Source organism: Coenobita brevimanus, chromosome 68, assembly GCF_032717465.1.
Source record: "Coenobita brevimanus isolate Jiangsu-jjx chromosome 68, ASM3271746v2, whole genome shotgun sequence".
NCBI classification, from domain to species: domain Eukaryota; kingdom Metazoa; phylum Arthropoda; class Malacostraca; order Decapoda; family Coenobitidae; genus Coenobita; species Coenobita brevimanus.
The window spans coordinates 37,473,315-37,479,314 of NC_137021.1; positions in this window are offsets into that span (position 1 = coordinate 37,473,315).

Genomic DNA, 6,000 nt, shown 5'->3' on the forward strand with positions numbered 1-6,000 from the left:
GAAGGAAGCATATATAGTTAGGACCAGTGGTGTAGTTGGAGGTACCCCAGGTGACCCTGGCCACCCTTGAAATAAGCCTGGCCACACAAACAGTAGCATAACAAGGGAGTGATACGCCCACCTACATACAATTCGTTTTTCTCCACCCCTATCTAGACGTCCTCTGCTCAGCCCATGACCAAAGGATCTCCGTGTATTAGGAATTGAACATGCAAGTGCTGCAAATATCTATACGGATGAGTTTGTAAAGTTATTATACTACCACATAAATTGAAGAATTAAGCCCTTCCAAGATATACATAAGGAAAGGATGAGTAATTATATTTTGTACAATACAAAGCTGACTTCTTTGTTTATATATTATTGTAAAGAATTCTATGTTCAGTTCAGTCTCTCTCTCTCTCTCTCTCTCTCTCTGGTATATATACATACAAACGTACAGAGAAACCCCTTCAGTTCCCTTAAAATTTCTTGAACTGCCTCATATTTATGCATCGCACCCACATTTTAAAAATCCCATCAATGTCCCTGGTAAGGACATCTATACTTGTTCCTTGGCAATAACTGAAAAAACAAGTGGGAGCGCATATTACAGATGGGAAATCCATCATATGACAGTTGAGAAACAAGGTTCCAGTGTAAGAGCACCATAGTTTTTTTTTTTTTTTTTTTTTTAAGGACATTTTATTGATTGGGCAGAAAATAGGGGGAGTTGTTTCGTTATAGAATGTACATTAAAAAGAAATAAAGAGATAAGGGCCCAGGCAAATCTCGGAACAAAAAAAAAAAAGTGAAAGTGGTTGAAGAAAGTCTATTCAACGTGAACACTTTAAGCAACATGAATGAGGATTACAAATTAATAAACACAATGGGACTGTTGTTACATGTTCCATATACAAAATCGCTCTATTGAACCTAGCCTTTAGAAAGACAGTGGAGTAGCCAATATGGCAGTGACATTGATAAAGATATCCTGAAATATTGATATCCCTAGCCGCCCCAGTGCCCACCCAAGTCTGAGGGGAGATTCCTTTAGAGTTTTCTTTGAATCACCCCTCCAGATCAGGCTTGACAACCTCATCTCTTATACTCGTGTGTGTGTGTGTGTGTGTGTGTGTGTGTATATATATATATATATATATATATATACACATAGATAAACAGACAGATAGATATATATAAACCAAACCTAATGTATTCTAACCTTATACAACATAATCTAACCTAACCTAACCAAACCTAATGTCAATCAATCAGTCAAGATGGGACAAACGCCACGGGGCGCTTAGCCTCACTCATCCTTCGACTCCACCCACACGGGTCCCTTCGTGCAACCCTCCAGGTAGTAACTCTTCTTCCTCTAAGTATCTCCCTACAGGAGTGATCGACCTGCTCCCGCCATGAATTACGTGGCCTTCCCTTTGGCCTCCTCCACCCTGGGTTAACTCGTTCAGAGATCATCCTGTGAGCAGGATCAGCCTCAGGAAAGCGGGTCACGTGCCCCTGTAGCTGGAGTTGGCGTTGACGTATTATGTGGATAATAGGCCTTGAGTCAGTCTTGCAGAGTAGTTACTCGCGATGCATCCGGTTATTCCATCAATATCCCATGATCCTGTGAAGACACTTAGTATCAAAGGAGTCAATTCGCTGCTTCAAGACACTGTTTAGTGTCAATGCCTCGCATCCATGACGTAAGACAGAGAGCACCAGCATCTTGAAGATATGAACTTTCGTCCATCTGCACAGATAACGACAGCATTAAATACTCAAACTGAGTGAATCCATAACCTCATAGGCCAGACCAGTGTGACAAGAGATCTCACTGTCTGATCTACGGTTGTTATGGACCACACTACCAAGATAAGTGAATCTTTCCAAGACTTCTAGATCCTTACCACATGCTTGGACAGACTGAGCTGCTTCATCCAACAAGCCACCAAATGCCTAGACTTTGGTCTTAACCCAAGAGACTTTTAATTCCAGTGCCTTAGCATTCTCATGAAAATCCTCGAGGGTACTCTGCAGTGTCTCCAATGACTCCGCTAGGATAACTGCATCATCAGCAGACTCAAGGCTGGTAACCGTGAAATTGCCAATTGATACCCCACAGTGACTTTCACTCACAGCCGGTCCAATACCCAATCCATATATGTGCTGAAAAGTGTGGAGGGAAGGATAGATCCCCGTCTTACACCAGAACTTACTGGGACGATGTCGGATGTTCTCTCCCCCCTCCCCGACATATACTTGACAGCACTCACAGTGTCTGAGTACAAGTCAGCAATCAGTCAGATTATCCCTGCAAGGATCCCATGGAGTCGCAAGAGTTAGCATAGTACCTCCTGATTTACTGAGTCAAACACTTCTTGAGACCACATACAGTAGACTGCTAGCAGTCCTTGTCAAAATTCAAGACGGTGTTCCACAAGAACTCAAAGAGCTAGGATACAGTCAACAGCAGATTACTTGGGTGTGAATCCAGACTGCTCAGACTTCTGAAACTTTAGGAAATGGTCCTGGATACACATTAGAAGAATATGAATAAGAACTTTCTCGGCACACTGAGCACTGTAATACCATGATAGTTACTACAGTTACACTGGTCTCCCTTTCCTCTCCAGATAGGAGTGATCAAACCCTTTGTCCAGTCAGAAGGAATGATACTAGTCTGCCAAATGGCTTCTATGACTGCATGTAGCCTCCTGATAATGGCTTTGCCCCCAGCTTTGATCAGTTCTGCTGGGATGTCACAAACACCAGCTGCTTTAGCACTTTTCAACCTAGCCACTGCTCTCTTGATTTCATCTAAAGAAGGCACGGTTCGTCAATTGGTGAGACAGCAGACAGTGGTTGTACACCAGCTGACGGAAGGGGAAATGTTCCCCGAGCTAGGCCTTATTATATTATATAGCCCTGCTAGGTGACAGGAGGGCTCTACCCCCTCCTGGCATGGCAGCTACTGGGCGTGGCTCGAACTAACGACCCCCCGGTCGTGAGTCCGAAGCTCTGCCACTGAGCCACCCCCCCTTGGAAACTCTCCACTGGAAGGTTCAACCATGTACAGCTGCTCAAAATACTTAGCCCAGCGAGCTGTATACTCACTTGCCCCTGACATGAGCCATCCATCTGCTGTCCAAACAGAGTTAACCTGAGAAATGGGTCTGGAGTGGAGCTTCTTCAGTCTTTGGTAGGCCGGCCGAAGGTCATTTGCATAAAAACAGCCTTCCACCTCCCTAGCAATTTCCCTTACATACCTCTCCTTGTCCCATCTCAGCGAAATTCATGCCCATCGAGACAGATGTCTGTGCTGTTCCCAATCCTCAGCCAGTTTGGCAGCATGACTTTCATTTGTGGTCAGCGTCCCCTGTGAGATAAATCCCCTCCTTGATCTTGGGCTGTTTCCAATACACATATCAACTGCTGCCACAGTAGCATGGTTAAAGATACCCCATCCTTAAACAGGATCCTCAGTAGTACTGAGCACTTTAAACTTATTTGGGACTGTCACTGCATACTCATATGCACACTTATCCCTGAGTTACTCAAGATAGAACCTTTTCTGGTGGCATCTTGAGAATCTTTCAGTTTTGATTTGTAACCTTAGAGATGCAACAACAAGGCTGTGATCAGTAGCAAAGAACTGCACTCCTGAAAACCCTGCAGCTCTGAAAGATCCTCCAGTGAGTACTAACAAGAATACGATCAATCTCCTTAGCAACCCCTCAACTATTCGGATACGAAGTCCAGCGGTTAAGACTTGGCCGCTGAAATCAAAATACCCCAATTCTCAACTTATGGGATTTGCAAAATCCAAAAAGTATGAACTATTAGAATTCCTGATTCTACAGTAGAGCCATGGGGACCTACACAATCCCTGAAACCCTCCCTATCAGTACCAGTAACCGCATTAAAGTCACTCAAGACCAGGAGTGTATCCCACAAGGGGCATTGTTCCACAACAGAATCAAGTTTGGTGTAGAATAGCTCTTTCTCTTCAAGATCACTCATCTCAATAGCAGAGTACACTGCAATAAGAGAGATGAAACCCAAGGAGTGCCCCAATCTCACCAGTATTATGCGCCCATCAATTGGAGTAACCCTGTCGACACATGAGACAAGGTGAACAACAACTGCCATAGTGACACCCCTAAGATGGGCACCATCATCACAGCCAGACCAGTAGTATGCGCAGCCATCATTACTGATCTCACCATGCCTCATTTCAGAAAGTGCAGCTATGCAGACCCCCAGTCACCCCAACTCTCATGACAACAAAGGCAGTCAAACATCCTTTGAAAGACTTAGAGCATTCCAAGCCCCACCCACAGTGGCATTGGAATGTTAAACCTGTACTTGGAGCCTTGGGCTCACGTGTCCTCTGAGCCACCATGACGCGAATCAAAAGGAGGGTTTGGCCTTGAGGGTCCCCCCCCCCCTTCATCTAGTTGCTGGGGGACCCAAAGGCTTTACCCAGCAACCGTCATGGTGGTGCCAGCATGACAGGGCCCAAAAAGCCCTGCCTGGCCGGGACCCAAGGGAGAACCTTCCTGCAAAGCTGGGACAGGGTCAGGCAACAAGCACTGACCCCTATCCTTCTTCCTTCTCTTGTTATGCATGAGGTTGTTTTTTACAGGGTGGGGATGCAAACCCCATCCCAATCTCCCATGTCAGGAGAGGGCTTACCACTAGCCTATGGACAGGGGCATGGAATCCTTGACTATGAATATTCAGGTTTTACCTCAGAATTTTTCTTATCCTATGTGGATTACTACCAAGGCTAATGAGCTCAACCTACAATACTAAATGGCCGTTGGCATAAATTGCTCACCTGCCCTTTGACAGCTCTTGTTTTTCGTCCTGCAGGGTGTCTAGTCACCCTCCTCACTGGCATAGACCAGTGGGGGTGCCTGTTTAGTCGCCGACGATACGACCATGAAACAGGTAGTACTGGATTATATGGTACCAGTAACTGAACAGTGAGGGGAGAAGGAAAGGGAAAAAGTGTGAAGATGGGAGAAGAGAGCTGGAGGAAACCTAATGTAATCTTACCTATTATATCCTAGTCTAACTTAATCTAACCAAACCTAATGTATTCTAACCTAAGACATCCTAAGCTAACCTAACTTAATGTATTCTAACCTACTAACTTTCGTATGGGTTTCAGAGGCAGTGGAACACTGGTTTTCGGCAATACCTGTTATCAAATCGTTGGATTACGAGGATATTTTACTAGGGTATGTTTCAGACCCCGACCTAACTGGCGTCAGTATGGATTATTACCAACTGTGGTGACTTAAGGCACTTAAGAGAGTAATGTAAGCATGCGAGGTGACAGAACGAGCCATCTCTCATGTGAGGCTAGCGTGGCATATAGTTATGACGTTATGTAGGCACTGCCCACCCGGATACTCCAAATATTACGATAATAGTAAGGGGGGAGGCGGTGGCTGAACTGATAGAGAGGCGACCTGCAGTCCTAATGGACCCAGGATCTAATTCCGGCTGGGACAGGGAACAGTTTAAGGATCTGAATTTCCTAAAAGCAGCCTTTCCTGATCTACCAGATGACCCGCCGACATGTCACAAAAATACCCCCGCTAATACCAATACACCAGTCCTGTATGAGACAGCCCTAGCATGTATTCAATCTGAATGGTGGGTGTTAGCGCAGAAGTGATGACATGTGGAGGTGTAGGACTACTGGGCCTTGGAATAGGTCACTGCCCCCAAGAAATAGGCCCTGAAGCCTTTGCCCAGAGTCGGACACGTAAAAAAAAAAAAAAAAAAAAAAAAGGACTCCGTCCGAAAACGTCAATTCATGGCCTTGGTTATAAGTCACACTAACTCGAACAGAAAATGATTCAAGGTATGGAAATAATGCATTCTTCAGAGTGAGAATGAAACGCCATAGCAACGCCAAAAATACAAGGATGCGAACACACATTCGTAAAATACAACCATAGTGATTTTTTGAGTATCCAGCCCCTGGGTGAGGTAACC